This window comes from Lonchura striata, chromosome 1, assembly GCF_050655825.1.
Source record: "Lonchura striata isolate lonStrDom1 chromosome 1, ASM5065582v1, whole genome shotgun sequence".
In the NCBI taxonomy this organism is placed as follows: domain Eukaryota; kingdom Metazoa; phylum Chordata; class Aves; order Passeriformes; family Estrildidae; genus Lonchura; species Lonchura striata.
This window is the reverse complement of record NC_140703.1, coordinates 61506845-61525240: the sequence shown is the minus strand read 5'-3', so window position 1 is coordinate 61525240 and position 18396 is coordinate 61506845. Positions and strand designations below refer to the sequence as shown.

The window sequence follows — 18396 nt, the reverse complement described above, 5'->3', positions numbered from 1 at the left end:
ATTATGTTTTACAAGCAGAAATTCTCCATTAGGTCACCACTCACAGGGAAGCAAGTTCATCAGGTAGGAGTAGAGGGCAAGACACCTCCACCAGGCTGTAGCTGAAGTATGGTAACTCAGCAAGGCATTTCTGGAGCTCTCATTCACCCTTAATGAACTTGTCTAGTAACAGCAAATCCCTGCAACACAGATGACTATCACTGCCAAAAATGTCAACAACCAGTAAGAACACAGGCAAAAAGTACCAGGATGAGGAATGGTTTGAAGAGAAAGATTTGTAAGAGAAGTCAGCAGGGCTAAATGAAGATGGTACAGCTTGGCTCAGTGACATCTTAGAGAGGCTGATCAACAGCTTCATCTGCTTTTTGCAATTGTATGGGTTCAACAGTCTCCCTGTGACAGGCTCAGACCAAAATAGCCTTAACTATAATGACATAGCTGCTTCTCAGGCAAATATTTACACATGTGAGGATAAAGCATATATGTGGGTGGTGACAGGGAGAGGTACAAGAACAACTACATTTTCTTGTCTCTGTTTTGCTCAGAGCCAGCTTTAAATCCCTGCCTAGACCCTGGGGACACTGATGACCTGACTATCCCTGCCCAGCCTTCAAGGTCTCCCTTGTCCCAGGGTCCAGGACCCCATGTCATCCCCCAGGCTATTATTCCTTGCCCCAGCAACTCCAAGCATGTTGGTCTTGTTATCCCATATATACATTTGATTTTTATCTATAATTCTAATTGTTTTGCAATATTTGGCTGTTATAATCATACTGACTCAGCTTTCAGGATTTCACAATAATTTAGCAGAACAATACTTTGCTTAGTTATTCTTAACTGATCTGCAATTCCCTTCAAAACCTTGCTCATACAGTTTCCTTTCCACCTTTATTTATTTTTTTTTACTCAATTCTGCTGGAATCTGCCTTCCTGTGTTGGGTGAGAGAACATTAAGACACAATTAAGACACACACAGGAGAAAGTATTACACAGCACTATTGCTGTCACAAGTCCCATGTGGCAGATGAACACGATGTCATCTTCTTCACCAGGAGATTCCCTCCACAGCTGAGTCATTGCAAGGCATGTGCTACAAGTGGATCTTCTGTATGTCCTATCAGTTAGAAAGTTTTGTGGCAAACAGTCTTTGAAAGAGTTCTCCCATGACAAGAAAAATATTGTCTCTTTGGAACAAACTGTGATCAGCGGCACAACAGAGCTTAGACACTCAGTCACTCATCTGTATTTTGACACTTCGGAGAAATATGACAAGGTGTTTTGCCTTCCATCTGAGGCATCTCATTTCTCATCTAATAAGCAATTTGCTGCCAAGTCTTTAATTAGGGCTATATCAGAAAACATTCTTTTTTGTCAGCAAATCATACAACATCTGCCTGGTAATCTATCTTGCCCCATTTCCTCATCCAGACCAACAACTGAAAATAATCTTTAAAAACATCATCAATTTCCTGCCTACTCAGAAAAAAAAAAAATACAACCCTACTAAGTCCTGTATTGTCTGACTCTCAGATGCCTCAATTCTTCCACTGTCATCTCCCTCTTGTGTTATGCTCCTTCTGCTGAGCAGAGCTGCCCTGAGCAGCGGGTGGCATGGGAGGGCACTCTGCTTAGAAAGTGAAGAGAATTCCAGCCACCTCTGGCTGTCAGGTGGAGCTGTCAAACCTGGATGGTGAGCCAGGCCCACGGAGCACAGGGAGTCCAAAGAGAGTAGCGCTGCTGCCTCAGTGAGGGCACCCACCATCCTCAGTGGAAGGAGCCCATCCAAATGTATTGCCCTCCCCCGTGCCCCTAAGAGCCAGACACATCCCAGATCTGTGTGATTGGTATGGGTCCCATCCAAGGGAAAGAAGATGCCAAAACCGCAGCTGCCCTCCGGTGCGTGCTTGAAGCAGCTGTGCTAGCAGGGGGATTCAGGGATTCTGCAATACTCTTACTTTCTCTTCCTAAAAACAGGCTGTTGGGAGCATACTACGGAAATTCCCACACATGATCTTTTTTGGTATGTATGGAGATTACAGTGCATCCACAGATGGATTTATACACATTAGGAAGACTTGTAGCTTCTGCAACTGTAATTATTTCCCATCTGTGACTGTGAGACCTGAGAGGAGCAGGCTGCTGAGGCAGGCCACCCTGCTGAAGAGGCAGCTCTGCTTTAACACTGTGCTATGCACAAAGCTGGCCTGTGGTTCATGTGAGGCAGACGTCTTATCCAGGGGATTTATCAGGAACTTCGCTTCCTAAGCTCTGTTGATTTATTTTACGTGAGAAGTGTGGGTGTTGGGAGGAATTCTTTGGCCCTCCCTTGCTGCTGCCTGCAGAAACAGAGGGCTGCTGTGCATTCATCTTAATTACAGTGTTTGCCTTGCAGAGGTTTGCCTTTCCAAAGCTGTCTTCCTATGACAAAGGTGACAGTCTTCACTGTTTTCTTCTGATCAGGAGCCGAGTCACTCCATTCAAAGCCCATAGGACAGATATGTTACTAATGCAGTTGCCCAAGTCGCTACAGGTTCACTGAAGCAGTGCAGATCCAGTTCTGAAAAATAGCTCATTGTTGCATGCCTCTAATTAAATTAACTAGAAAATCTTAATGATATCACTGAAAGACGCCAAATCATTTTTTTCTATCTTTGCTTTCTTTTTGTAGCTTAGATGTCCAGCATTTTCTTCCTGTGAGCTCAGTGGGCTTCGAATGGCCCTAGAAATTGGGCTGTTGAAGCCATATTCAAACAATTTCCTTATATCTGCCTACTTTAGATATTGCTGCTTCTTTTGTCCCCTTAGAACAATCCTTTAAAACAGGTAGACATTGCTTCCTTGTTTCAGGTGGCACAATATTTGTAGTTAATAATTTACACGTACAGATAGGTAGTCTAGTCCAGATCCTCAGAAAAATGCAGGTGATTAGAGTGAATTATGTTCCTACACATCTTCATAAAACTGAATTTCCATCCCTGAAAAGCAGTATTTGTGAGGGACTTTAACATCACAGATGTGTTACCCTTAAGTGTTACCCTTTCAGTAAAACAAAGGCATTAACTTCAGTGGGAATGGGTAGAGAAAGAAAATTCCTGTTTGAAAGCTGAACCCCAAATATACAGTTAGTGTTCTCTTGCCCAGAGAATGTTGTCTTTTAACTTTGCCTGAAAAATAGGCTGAGATAGAAAATAATATCTGAATTTATCTTCATTGCATCAATAATTTTCATTTGAGTATTTCTTTCCCCTAGCATCAATCCCAAACACTACTTAAAAGCAATCTACTCCTTGCTCTGGTTTCAGAAAAAGCTGTTTTACTACTGTTTATATAGCACTGAAATCAAGTTTATACCTGATGCTATCAGTGTTTTTTTTATACCACACATGTACATAGAACAAACTTCCTGGCGAACGACTATTTCTAAAAATTTCATTACTGAAATTTCAGTCTTAAGCATTACTTCTCCTCACAATCTCCAAGTCCATTCCATTTGGGTAGCGTTAATCTGCTACACAGATGGAGGTAAGACATTCCCATTATTTGCTAAGATAACTAATTCCTCCTCAATTTCTGCTGACAAGGCTGGTTTTGAGCTCTTCTAACCCAAAAAAAGCTGACCAGAGTGTATTAGGAACTCAAAGACAAGGCCCTTAGGATTAGTCACTGCATCTATGCAAAATGTTAAGTCTTTTTATTTTTGTTCTTATAGGCCTGGGAATATGGAAGATGGTAAAACTGCAGGTCCTATATTTTATACTTGATATACAAAAGCAGTAAGTTCTTATATTGTGTAGGATCAGCTTTCTCCTGCGGGTTGAATGTTCGAAACTCACTGAGCCCAGTGAGTTCTTTGCCTGGGGAAAATGTGCCTTTTACCAAATTTTAAGATAGTCTCTATAATTAGTGGTCTAATTTTGTTGTGCACAAATGACCTTACCCACCCAAGTGGGAACACAAAACTCTCATTTGCGAGCTCAAATTGGCTGAATGTGTGTCCTCAAACAAGCGTACCCTGAGTCTGCTGCATACATAATATTAAGTATGGCAGGCTCTGAAACTACAGTCAACAAATGAATATGAAACACTGCAGAACTATTTCTGGTATAATATAGGTGAGGCTAGGAAAAGGCCAGAATTAAAACTTTGACTTTTCTAAATTGGCTCCAGTTCAGATCCCCAAACATAAACAAATTCTCCCAAGAGACTTGGGGCACTCAAAAGAGTTTGCAGTATCAATGAATTGCACTAAATAAGAAATTAATATTTGACCTCACAATCTTGTCACTGCTTCAGTACATGAGGATCTAAAACTCCACTGCTGGAGTGCCTTGAGGCTCTGCATGAAGGAGGTCTGTAAATCCCCGTGAACCAGCTACTCTATACCAGACAGAACAGAACACTGATAAATGCAGTCACGATCCCAAAAATATACTTGCATCACACTTACTCTGAACTGGCGTTTATAGCCTTGATATTCATACTGTGCCTATTTCTGTGTTTGTAAGCTGCCTACCAGAACAGCCCAGACACTCTGAGCCTGATCATTCCTTAACAATTGGCTGTTCCTGTTTCAAAACTTCTCTCTCCTTTTCAATTATCCAAATCAGACTAAAGGAATGAAGAGTGGCAAAGGCACTAATTAGTGCAATGACCCAAATCTCCAGGAAAAGCTATGAGAAACCATCATGGCAAGCAATGTGTGAACCACCATACCTTGATATTTTCTGTGTTTCCTGCAATATTCCAGAGGGAAGCATAGTACAGTAGGAACAATAAATCCTATTCACCTGCCACAAGTGGAAGAGTCATTTACTTGTGAGTAAATACCCCAATTCCATTATTGTCTTCACCTTTTAGAGCTACCTCCTCTACATAAGTAGAATTTGTATGAACATCAATTATTGTTAATTGATATATATAACTAAGATCTATAACTAATAATTAACTATAACTAATATCGCATTTCTGAAATTGAGGCTATTTTTAGTTCCACAACACAAAAAGCTTAAAACAGGTGCAATAATTTTCTTGAAAAAGTCACAAAATATAAAGTGAATTACTTTTTTTTAAATTTTTTTTTGAGTGAAAAACATAGTCAAGTTTCACCCTAGGGCAAATTTCTATAAATGAGTTATAAATCTCTAAATAATGAGTTTTTTAATGAAAACAAGGCTAACTCAGTGTGAACTGTAGCACAGCAAATTGTGTCACTATAACTGTAACTTAATGAAAATCTACAGAATATTGAATTTTTTTCTGAATATTGCTTAATTTATCAAAACCATATCATTAACAGCACATTCTTAATGATGCAAATGCTTGTCCAAGGATGTGGCAGAGATAATTACAAAAAGCACCAAAGAGGCACATAATGAGTAAGCAGAGGAATAAGTCATGTGAGAGAAGATGTTGTTGTTGTTGTTGTTATTATTTTGTAAATCTGTGATACCAATGATTGTATTAGCTATACCTGTGGGAGATGGTGGGAAGAACTGAGGACAGAAGGCTAAATGGAGAGAGGGATACAGAACATGAATGGAGAAAGCATTGTGGCTGGTGAGTCAGTAACATCATCTCTAATGTTTTCTTCCCAAGGCATGGTGTAACTGCTGTCTGTGTAGCATTTTTAACTGGAAGCCTGAGATGCAATTAAGCAAATGAACAGCTAAGCCCAAAGGCTCCCAAAATAAAGAAAATGTTAACAAATTAGCTCTGAAGTAAATAGCACTCATCATTTGTGCACCATTTTGTATTTTCAAGGCATTGTACAAACATTGACTAATAAAGGGCCTTTTTTTTTTTTTTTTTTTTTTGTTCTCCCTGGAGTTCACAAGAATTAAGGAATCTACAAACTCCTTAACAGGCCAAAAATGTAGTGCATTAACCAAGGATAGCAGAAGAAGGGACATCAAGCTATAGCTGGCTACTAGGTAGACTCATGGAAGATAAAATCCCAAACCAGCCATGAATGGTGCAGTGCTGACCTGGTGCATTAACATCATGCATTCTGCTGCTGGTCCTGAGCAGAGAAGTCCTCCCTCCCAGCCACGCACAGCGTGCCTGAAACATCACAGAATTCACCAAGGGGATCACAGACCAGAAAATTGCGTCCAACAGCAGCTCACACCCGCTGCAGGGAGAGCCCATAACCACCACATGGACAACATTGCTCTTTCCTCTCTGGAAACTTGACCATCATCCAGAAAGGAATGGGAGATTCATAGAATGGAAAAAACTAAAGCCTAATGTCCACAGAGTTCACTTGCTAAGGGAATAGCCATGTTCCTGAGTATTAATTTTATGTTACATACTCTTAAAATAAAATACATTAACTATTTTGGCCATGAGGGAAGAAGCACTTGCCAGTGAATGCCCTTATGATAACGTGATTTTGCAAAGGATCCCTCTGGTCTCACAATTATTTTAGTTTTCATCTTTCTGCCTTTTACTCCAAATGCAAAACTTCTCACAGAACCCTGGATTGTGGGAGAAGAATGTACATCTCCTTTTTAGATGAAGACACCAGAAACATGATTTTACCACCTCAGTCAGTTACAGAAGGTGGATGTCACTTTCCCTTTCCTCTGAACAAAAGCTTATTTGATGGCTCACCATCCTGTGAGTTCGGTAAACAAAGATGTAGCAGTGGTTTCTCTGCTTTAAATGGAAATCAGTCTCCCCAGTGTGAGTTAAGTGTGCTAAAAAGAAATATACCAAACCTGACTGCTTAGGAATTTAAGCCTACAAAGCCTTTGTGGGTCCCACAGGAACTTCAGACTAATCCCACACTCAGCTCAATATGTAGCATCTCTGAAAATGGACACAAGCAGGACTGCCAAAGCCAGGCAATAGTGCAAGCACTGGAGTCTTCACTTCTGAGGAGGGTTAGGCACGTTGCTCATGCCTCAGTTAGACCTGTGTGGCATCTGAAGTGCCCGAGTGTCTTTCTGGATGTGGGCATGGGTGTTGGAGAGAACATTAACAACACAGCAACAGAAGCCCTACAAGTCCTGGGCTGTCAAACATTGAGTCCTTAGCAACAAATACCTTCTGAGCAGTAAAGGCTGGATCACAGGAAGAGATGCTGAGAGTGTTCAAGTCATTTTGTGACTGCGTAGTGGGTGCTTGTGCAAAAGATACATTTTCAAGTGTTTGCAGTACCACAGAAGCCTTGCAGCTGGTTCTGAGTCATTCTGAGCATCAGAAAAGGTGATGATCATTATAGGAAATGATCTCCAGTTACTTCAAAATATTAGCCTGGAATGGAAATTTCTGTGAGTTATTTGCTCTAGGAGGTATTTTGTGGTTATTAGGCTCATTTCTGTTGTTTTTGCAGAAAAGCACTGCCTACTCCTGCCCACGACTCTGCAATGATAGGCACAGCTGCATCCCATGAAGACTTCCCAAAGCATGATTTAAAGAAAGCAAATAAACAAAGCAACAAATAATAGCTCGCTCAGCAGATGCTGAACATAGTGTCTTATTCTGGTACATGCTGGGATTCTTCCTCCTTACATCACTGCAGTGAATATTCAACAAAGCTATCACAAATCAGAGGCTTTATCACCTAAGAGGACCAGACTCTATTATTACAACCTGAGCCAGAGGATTCACATAGCAGCCTCACCATCATTCTGCTGACTGCTGTCAGTTCTCCTCTCTGTCTCCAGGCTTCCAGGGCAATGGTTTGGTCTGTTCCTTCCTGGATAAGTTTATCCCAGCTGTTCACATAAGTGCTTGCTGGAGACGAGGATTGCTTCCAGGCCTAGGAGCAGAAGCATAGAGGCCAAGCAGCTGGGACTACTTGCTGGTTGAAAATGTACTGAAGGTACAAAACACCAATCTTGCAAAATTTTCAAAGAAAATTTTCCTGACACTGACTTCCATTCTATTGCAGCCTAATACCTGAAAGGAAATGGTAGAAGTTTCTTGACTTAGGCAATTAAGTCTCACCTGCTGAATAAAGCTTTTAAAAACAGACTGCAGTGAGTAGCTTTTCCTGGGCAAGAAGACAGCCTCATAATTAGGGCTTGCTCTCTCACATGTCTATGGTTCCTGAGAGACTACAGTTAACCAGGTAATTAAGGTGAAAAAAGGGAGCTTAAATGGTAGCCTAAACCTGTGAGAAAGGAGAATGATTATAAACAGTGCAGACCATATTAAAGAATTATAGTAAAAAGAAAAAAATAAAGCCTCAGAAGGATTAAAGTGTTAAATAGTAGCTAAATAGCAAAGAGAGAGAGAGAAGACAGTCTAATGCCTCTTAATTTTTCTTCTTCTTTACCTTATCTGTGTAATCCAGATTTAGCAGAAATTTTTGGATGCCTGATGCCCTGGTGTGTGAAAATCGGATGCATTTTCATGAGATTAATTTCCTCAACAGGGATGGGGTCAGGTGAGGGATTTTTGTAACTTCTTACTGCCAGACAGCCACTCCACATTGGTGGAGGTCTCAGCACAGGGCTTACACCTTGCTCTCTCCTTCCCTGGGAGGCAGTGCTTGCAGGAGGGAGCTGGGCAGTCCTGTGAGTACCACTGTTTATTTGGAGAAGGTAGATACGGCATAAAACAATCCTTTTAGAATCTGGTATCAGAGGAGAAAGACACCCTCAAAAAAAAGAAGGAGAAAAGACTTGTCTGAAAATGAAGCATGGATTGGATAGAGGGCACCCCTTATATGCCCCTATGGCATGGTAACCCAAAAAGAAGATGGATTTAATTGGGAAGCAGTTTATGACCACAGCTGACTTACAAGGTGAGTCACTGAAGCACATACTCTAAAGAAGGCAGTGCCCAGTAAAAACTGACTACATGTGGCAAACCACACACCAGCCCTGCCTCAAATTCATGTGTGCTGGCCACCTTCCTGTGTCCAGCCTATGTACCAAACCTAACCCAGAGTGAGACAACCCTCCTTTCAGGTTTGGCAATGCCTGTGACAAGATTTAAGCTTAGAGTAAGATAATATATCAAGCTATTTGCACTGTGTGCCTTTGTCATTTGAGTGAAGAAAAGAGACCAGCTGAGAATCTGTGTTTAAATATAATTTAGCCTGTCAAGCAACAGTGCTTCTCGGTGGGAGGTGTTTAAACAGGAATCAAGGTCCTTGTCATGAAGCAGCAAGGTCAAAGACGCACAACCACCGTCCCAGCCCTGCTCCCAGCTCCAGGCTCTGGGGTGATGAGAGGAGGCTCCAAGAGAACAAGGCAGCAGTTGGGAGAGCTGAGGAAGCCATGCTGCAGGGGTGGGAGTGGGCAGATGCCAGCTCCTGGGGCTTGCATTTCCCGAGGCAAACATCTCTTCTTGTTTTTCCTCTGCTGCTACCCACTGCCAGCAAGCCAGTCTGCCCGTGCATGTATCTAGCTCCAAAATCAGCCACCTCCACAAATCTTCCCCGTACTGAGCTCCCAGGTCTGCCTTGGGGAAGCTGCCTCTGGGTAGGGAAATTCAGCCCCTTGCAGGCACAGGGATGGGAGCAGTGCCAGAGCCACCTTTGCACATCCTGCTGTGTATGCAGTCAGCTCATAGCTGCCTAGCTACACCAACCCTTGAAACAATCATTCCAAGAAAAACACCTCCTTAAATAGTGGTGATTTGGGTGATTTTAAAATGCCACCGCGCTGCTGCACGGATCTGCTGTCTGTGGCTGAAGTTTTCAGTACTGACATTCACTTCCCGGCAGCACTGAATTCTGTGGCTCCGGGTCCCTGCATTACTTTGAAAATTTGCCCGTATGTACCCTCCAAGATCTATCAGCTCAAATTACTGACACAATCAAATGCTTACTGTTTTCAGTTCTGCAGAGCTGGGATAGCTGAAGAGCAAGCTGTATCTACCTCTAGCAGCATCATCAAAATTGCTAGCTAATTTATGAGTTCCAATGCCTTATTATTGCAGTGAAGATATAAGAAGAAAAAAGAAAAAAATTTATTAGGTTTTATTTCCAGTACCCATATGATTCTTGAAACTGTAATTGAAACGAAAAATATCCATCCCCACTATGCCCAAAAAAGGAACCTATTTTTCCTCAATGGCAAATTATTTTCTCAACACAAGAATAAATTGACTAATATATAATTTTTATTATAACTCTGTGTGGAAGTAAATTCTCAAAAACAATGGTCATTATTATGAGCAAAAATTTTGCCACTCATGATTGTAGGCAGTTAGTAACTGAGCATCCTGATGTAACCCAAACTTCAACTCTTTCGGCATCATCTCTGTATTTAATTGAAAGTACAAATAACAAAGCATTGACAGCTCTTTGCGAAAGCTGGGCACCTCCTCAATGGTTGTAAGCATTGTGGGAGAGACCAGGAACATCTAGTTAGAAAAACCTGGTGAAAACAAAAAAGGAAAACAAAACAGATGCCCAAAACAAAACACATGCAATACAAACACCCTTGGAACTAAAGCCTGAATAATCAGATTATATTTTCTGTTTGCTGATGTGGCTTCTAGGACCCAGAGTTTGGGGTTCATTGAGCTGCCAGAGTGAGCTTACAGTTTTTGTAGATGAGAGCTAAAACTCTGAAGCTTGAATATCTCTTTTTTTACAGCTTTTTCAGGAGGGTAGTTGCATCTAATTCCTTTCTTGATGGATAGGACTCTTCCTGAGGAAGCAGGGTCTCAAACTTCTTCATGCTGAGGAGGAACTCAGAAGCAAGCTTCACTCAGGCAGTCTCTTCTCAGAGCTGGTCACAAGCCCTCCAGTCAAAAGAGAGGTGGAATTTAAGATAACCTGTCTCTCTTTCCTGCCTTTCATCTTCTACTTCCCCCACAGTCTGATGGGCTCCTGACCTTGGAAATCAAGCCCCATCCAATAAGGCAATCACCAGAGCACAAGCCATCTCTCTGTTCACACACTGCTTCAGAGGAGGCTGGTTTTAAGCAGCCAAGTGTCTTAGTTCTGCACAACTGAGCCCACCACACTTATTTAAAATACACATACACATAGCATTGAGCAAGTGTGGAGTCAGAAGCAAGGACAAGCAGAAAATATCATGGACAGGAGAGTGCAGAAGAGGACACAGATGATGAAAAAATATGTTTTGGACAGGGAGGTTGCTCCCACTGAAGCTCCATGGAGGTCTGAGAGACCAGAAAATGTTTGTGCAGCTGTAGCTATGACCCACTTAGACCTGTCAAGCCTCAAGATTTAGGTCTGAGGGGAATTTGTTCAGCTGACTCCTGGACTGGTGCTCAGCAGCTTGGAGAGCAGCATCAAGGCAGATTTTCTCTGTCTGTATCCCCATTGAGCAGCTATATCCACTGCAGGAGGTACCAGACCTAAGGGAGGTTCTGGCAAGGGATGGAGGCAATGGAGTTTTTCTTCCTATTGGGCCATCACTGGTTGGTACCCTCTGGTTTCATACAGCAGCCACAAGTAACATGGATTGGATTGGATTGGATTGGATTGGATTGGATTGGATTGGATTGAGCTGGACTGGGGAAATGTGGTGTCAAAAGCCATCACAGCCATCTGTCAGGTATTCTGACACCTGAAGTTTGTTACCTTGAAAATGGCTGATGTCAGCCCTCGGTGAAGTGACTTGCATGCTGAGATTGCAAAGAGCTCTGATTTAATAAAATAAGGCATTATCATAGGTATTAGTAATACTAGTTTTGTTATTATAGCTTGTTTGGCACACCTTCTAGTTTTAAAGGCCTGGAGAAGCCTGACAGCTGATATGGGGATTAATGTTGTCATTTGCTATGATTACCAGCAAACTTTTCATTAAATTCATTGCTGCAAGGTAAACTGTATTTCCACATTTGCTCTTGTTCTATGGCTGCAGCAAGCTGTTAAGGTAGGACTTGGGATTCAGCTGTTTCAACAGAAATGTGGGCAACTGATTCACTGTAATTTGGCTGTCATGCTATTTGGCATTTGTTGTTTTTTTTTTTTAGTGCATGCAGACAATGATTACTGCACAGGCAGAGATGTATAGGCTAATTTTCAGGGACCTTCAAGGCACCACTCAGGTTCTGATCCACCTCTTGTCAATAATTCTTTCTCTTTTGAAATGACTGAAGCACATTCTTCATTCACCAGGTATTAAATGAAATGTATGAGTTTGAAACTTCCACGGTGAAAATGCTAGATGGAAATAAAAGGGCAACTGCTTTGTAGTTATAATTCTACACAGTATCAATATGCCCATTTCCATTAAAATATTGCACAGTAAAGGTTATAGGAAAGGCTATGCTGCAGAAATAGTTTGATTTGTACTGCTTTTCTCTATAGAGTACATAAGTCCTGTCTTAATTTTGTCAGATGATATGCCAGCCTAGAAGAGGGTATGCAATTAAGAATGAAAAAAGCACAAATAAACAGTGCCATCTTTTGGGCACCGCTTAAACTCCACATATGTTAAATTTCAGATACAAGTAAGGTACAAATATTACACAGGAATGTGCTTGCACATGTATCCATGTGGCAGGTGATTTTAGGGCATCAGCTTTACTGTCTCTTGAGAGGTGGTGATAGGGACTCAAAGCCTGAAATTCTCTACCCAGGTTCCTGTAGCTGATCACTTCTCTGCTGTGGTATCCCAGGCTCCAGCAGCATGTGGTGCAGAACAATGCCTGTTTCTGAGAATGCCTGTGCCATCTCCCTGATGGATGTAAATCCTATCAAGACAGATGGATGGATGGATGAATGTTTCTTGCGAGTGTTTGTTTTTTGAAAAACACGGAAAGTAAGAAGAGTAAGGTAGAAATGCAATGTTTTCATTTCTGTAAGGGGGAAGAGCTTCATATTTTACCAACATGATATCCAAATGGATTACATGCAATTTAAGACTGCAAACTTCTGGGACAGGTTTTCTAATGGAATTTGCATAAATGACCTTCCCCCAATGGATACAGGCTTTCCCACTGTGATTCACACTTCCACCACTGCTGGGATTAATTATTTCAACACATTGCTGTAAGGAGAAGGAGGGCCTAAAATGAGCTCCAGCCCTATCAGAACAAGCCTTCCAAACCATAAACAACACTACCTCTGTGTCTCAGGCATTGCCTTAACTTTTTCTGAATGCCACAACAAACTTCATAGGTTTTAGGTGTAATTATATGTACATTTGGCTAAGAGTTGGGTGCTCAAAATCCCTCTGAAAATCTGATCCAACCTTGAAAGAAGATTGGATATTCAATGACACTTTTCTAAAAAGATACCCATAGAAAGAGTTATACAAGGTTAAGGGCTAATTACAGGCTGACAGAAAAGTGCTGCCCTTACCAGTGATATTTGTGCATTGCAGTCATCACCATTACAGCTGCATCATGGTCAGTTGTAAGCAAGAAATCAACTCACTGAATCATAACAAGGGATTGGGCAGTTCTTGAAACATGCAGGAGCACTCTGGCCAAGAAGGGACTGTATAAGGAGACAGGACACCAGTCAATCTGCTTCCAGGTAAATGTTAAATAATAATTTGTATCTGAACTGAGAAGTGTGATCATTGATCATGGTTGTGTTTAGTCATGATTAACATAACTTCTCAAGGCTTATTATTCAGTAATCCTGCATGATTTCAGTACACTATGAGATCAGAAGGTCAAGCCCTTGCAGCTTCTTCTCTGACTTCCTTGGAGATATGGTACTAAATCCTTGAGTCTTGTGCAGACACTGTAGTCCTGGATCCACCAGAGTAAGCAAGGACAATAAGACAGAATATTCAGAAATAGAAGAAGTGCCGACACTTGAAGCCATTACTCTTGCAGGCAGGAACTGAAGAATACAGACAGGCAGACAATGCCTGAGCTCAGGCTGGAGGGCGAAACAAAACAATTTCTTTTTTTGCACAGATTTTTAAAGATGTTTAGGCTTTTAAAGCTCCAGAAATTAGCAGGGGCTGGTTGTCTCTGAAGTTCAGCTGTACAATGCCAAAGTTTCTTTGGCAGACACATTTCTGTGCATCTCCTGTCTCTGTGCTCTCTCCTTTCCTTTTCCTGCACAGCTCTGTGGTGGGAAGGCAGTTTACTGTTACATTTCCAGATAAGGTACCACTCCTTAACATCTCTCTAGGGAAGACCTAGAATTGGACAGGGTTCCAAAACAAGCCCATTTAATTCGGAGATCTCCAGATTCCCACTGTGATTCTTTACCTTAGCTATGTTCTGGGTAATGATTCTCTTTTCAGATTAGCTTTCTCCTGCTAACATTGTTCTGCTCTACATTTTTCTTCTTACCATCATTAGATGCTAAATTTTTAATATTTTCCCAAGGATACAGAAAGAGGTCTGATGTGCTCTCTTTATTTCTGTAAATTGATATGCTCCATTCTCTTGCTCAGAGGAGTTTGGCAGCAGTGACCACAACCCAGTTGTGCATGGCACACATCACACATTGCAGAAAGATCAGCACATCATTTACTGCTTTTCAAATAGTAAAAGGCTTGATTAAATTCAGGGTTTGTGTGTTTGCCAACCTGACTTGAGTGCATAGTCAATGGAATCAAAGGAATCAAAATTTCATTATTGAATTGGTGTACGCTCAAGAACAAATCATTATCTTTCTCATCTGCAGACTCTTCAGTGGCTTGCATGTATTATTTCCGCATGCAGTCTTTTATTTGAATTGGTTATCAAAAAAAATGTTGTATCCAGTTGCTTTCTGGTGACAAGAATGCATTGTTTGGCACTGTTTGGTACGGATACATTTTCAAGTTTCTCTTCTTTACATTACTGCTGAAGTAATGTAGAGAATTACTGTTCTTATTACATTAATGTTGAAGGTCCAGGGTCAGCCAGGGGGATGCTACCTTAGGCATCTGCTACAGATGGGAAGTTACAATAGAAATGTCAAGAATCAAAGAAGAGATGGTGCCTTCTTTAAACAACTGTATGAATTCTCTTGTCTCAAGCTCTGGTTCTCAAGGTGGTGTTTACTCACTCCAGCATCTGCCGTGGGGCTCAGGCAAGACAGGAGATTTCTAGGATGTGTTGAGAGCAATTTTAACAGGCTGAACATCTAGGAAGGTGTTCAGCCAGTTCAACTGCTTGGGGACAATGAATGACTAGCCAAGCATGTGATGACTGAGAGCACCCTTGGCTGTTGGGACCATGAGTTGGTAGAGCCTATAATGACCCTTAGTCAAGTGCAGAAGACAAATGGTGCAAAAAATTTACTATGAATGGAAGGAGAGTGGACAACAACTTTTTTCAGGGCAACAGTAGGCAGGATCTTGTGGAAGGCTGTTCAGAGATCCCAGGAGAGCTGGTTGTGAAAAACCACTTTGGAGCACAATAATAGCCCACCCCAATGGGCAGGACAGAGCACATGCCATTGATACAGCCAGCCTGGTTGAATAGGGAAATGCCAAGCTCAAATGTCAGAAGAGGATATAGGAAAGGGGGGAGAAGACAGGCTGTCAGGAAAAAAGATAAAGACATTGTGAGAACATGACAGAGGGAAGTATGGTTGAAACCAGTGTGAAAGGCAAAAAAGAGCAAAAGAGCTTGAATAGTCATGACTCTTTGGACTTACACATCCTCAAGAGATTCACTCCACGCAGAGTTCTTGCTTCACAACTTATTATGTCAGCTTTGCACCAACAACACAGAGATGGGTGAGATTATTTCAGTGGGAAAATAACATTGTCCTCACAAGAAAAAAAAAGGGGGGCAATTTTGCATGAGAAAATTTTCAGTTTTGTTCAAAAATGTTTTGATTTTCTGTCAAGTAAATTGAGCAGAGAGCAGCCCAGCTGCTGACTTGGAAAGCTCTTTCAACTGTGTTTCACAGTGGCAAAAAGTCAAATCAACCAAAGCCTGCCAAGGGGGATGCTAGAGGCCACTTCATCTCTTTTGGTTTACAGTCGTCTCTTCTTCATTTATATGCCCAGCAAGGAAAGTTAAGTTCTTCATCTTTCTGCCTTGCTGGATTCTGCTCAGCACATCTCCAACCACAGAGCAGGAGAGAAAGGTAGGCAGCCCCTGCTACAGCTGTTTCAGCTATGGGGACATGTCCTTGCTCCTCCTACCCCCAAGTAACATGGAAACAGCCAGCTGATTTCACCTGACACCCCCTAATCTGAACCTTCAGATGAACAGCCAGAAACCTTCCCTGTGAGATTGCTTTAATTCTTCATATCTCTTTTATAATTTCCACCTCTACTTCATATGTTTTGTTGGTTCATGTTTGTTTTTTGTTTTTTTGTTTTTTTAATCCCAAGGTTTTCCTTCTGAGGAACCATCAGATTCCAGGCCAGGATGACCACAGGTTGCTTCTGCTGAGTCCTTCAGGCCACAGAGTTCCAGGGATGAGTGTGAGGCCAAGCCTGCAGATGGGCTCCAGGCCATCCTGCAGACAGCTCTGCCCAGTGCAGAGCAGGGCTGCAGCAGCAAACAGCAGAGCCACAGCCAAACAGCACACAAAGCACAGGAGCCTGTGCTCAAACTTTCGTCTTTTATTCAGTAGCACAGCCATACCCTTTGGCACAAACCAGGACCTTGCTTCAGACTACCCAAAGACATGTCTACTGACCAGGGGGAACTCACAGCATCTTCTGAGTCCTCCTTACTCCTTTTGACACCAGAAGAAGTGATGTCTCCCTCTGGGCTCTCATCTTCTGGGAGCATAGCAGAAGCTGGTTTTCCTCTACTCTTGACAACTTGTTCAGCTGTTCCTGGGAGGCATCTGTGGGTGACCTCAGAAACCTGGGATTTGCCACTGATACTAAAAGCTGCACCCACCAGGAACAAACAGGTCTGCCTGGACTGCTGTGGTAGCATAAAGATTTAAAGTGGGATTTTAAAATGTCTCAGAAACCTAATCCTCATATGACTGGCACTTTAAAGGCTAAGGACCATTGTGCCCTACTAGTGGCAGTCCATCTTATCTAGGCATAATGGTAGTGTTTCTTTGACATCATAATGCTTAAAACATTTACTAGGGATGTGTTTTATCAGCCAGCACAAGAATTTTCTTGGAGCTATTCACGCTGCTTATGTTCCAGAGAAACAAAATTAACAGTTAGTTCAGAAGCAAGAATTTTCATTTGTGAATGTATATCTAGAAAACATTTAAGAACATATATATATATATATATGTATGTATGTATGTATTTTATCATAACCCTACTACCTAATTTGCATTGGCATTATGAGAATTTCAGCTCCTAGGTGAAAGTGGCATTTTGGAGAAATAACCCACAGAGAAGGAAGTAGAGTGGAGTGTGAATGTCTGCACCTTTACTATGAGAAATTAAATGAATAACAGCTTGACACAATTGAACTGATTTCCAGGACTAGAGGGCAGGTGATGAATTCTAGCATGTGCTGAGGTTATACCAGATAACAGCATCATTTGAAATTTTACCAGATAACCCATTTCCTGCTTCAGATTTTTTATGATGTATTTCAAATGAAAAGGAAATTCTAGGTAGTGCAGCTGCCTTGCTGTGTTATACCACTCCGGTCTGCCAGTGGCTGATATCTGGTGCAGTTTAAGTGCTGTAGATGCTGGCTCAGAGTGCAATAAGCAGCATAGATCCTGGTTAATGCAGATATTTAACTTTGGCTTTGCTACAGGCCAAATCAGAAACTGCAAATATCTCAGTATCTACCCCTTGTTTGTTAAGAAGCAGCTGCCAATGAGATGTATCTCTAAAAGATCCATAAATCTGGTCCCTTTATGTTTCATCTCACTTGGGGATCTTGGGTGTTTTGGGGTGAGGAGAAGACTGATAGGAAATAGAAGTCTGCTTTGATCTTAGAGTATTTAGATTTTAGACACAAAATAAGAAAGGAGGAAAGGTCTTTCCAGGGACAGCCACTGGAGAAGTGGGGCCAACATCTCCTTAAACACAAGAGATAGAAGGACCCTGAGAGGATAAAAGTTCTTAGTTGTCTTAATCAGTGCACTGATGCTGGGGAAGAAGAGAGGAAGATGAATAACCCCCACCTCCCTTGGAGCAATGTGTGTTGTTTCATATGGGAAACAACAGGGAAAGCTTTTCAGTGTGTACAAGTAAGGGTGAAAAAAACTCCATTTGTCTCATTGACTGACCCCCTGGGACAAGTTATTTGAGCTCCATGTAAAACATAGTTAGCTTTGATCACTATTATTCCAGCAAAGGCTAACCAAGGAGCTCACCAGCCCAGGGGTTACACAGGCACCAGAAAGCCGTCCCTGGGCATTGGTGGAGGCAGGTTGGACTCACAGCAGATGCAAATCAAAAAACAAATCATTGCAGCAAAGACTTTCAGTGCCAAATGGATGCAGGCTTCTGAACGGTGGCAAAGGGGTTCCTGTGGGACAGCAAGCTAAGAAAGAAGGAGAGGAACAGGGTATGGAGGACAGGAGGGCCTTCAGCTGAGAAAAGGAGGGTGGCAGAATGCCGCAAGAAGCAGGATGTGAGCAAGCAGTCAACACAGGAGAGAAAACGA

General features: G+C 41.9%; 1 long non-coding RNA gene across 1 annotated transcript in view; it reads right to left on the bottom strand.

Annotated features, from left to right (window-relative positions):
- LOC146768694 (uncharacterized) overlaps window positions 1-14985 on the bottom strand; it is a 32089-nt gene extending 17104 nt beyond the window's left edge. The window contains exon 1 of the long non-coding RNA XR_014954456.1: window positions 45-14985. This is a non-coding gene — a long non-coding RNA (uncharacterized LOC146768694). The remainder of the gene's footprint in view (window positions 1-44) is intronic.
- Between the last annotated feature and the right edge of the window lie 3411 nt (window positions 14986-18396).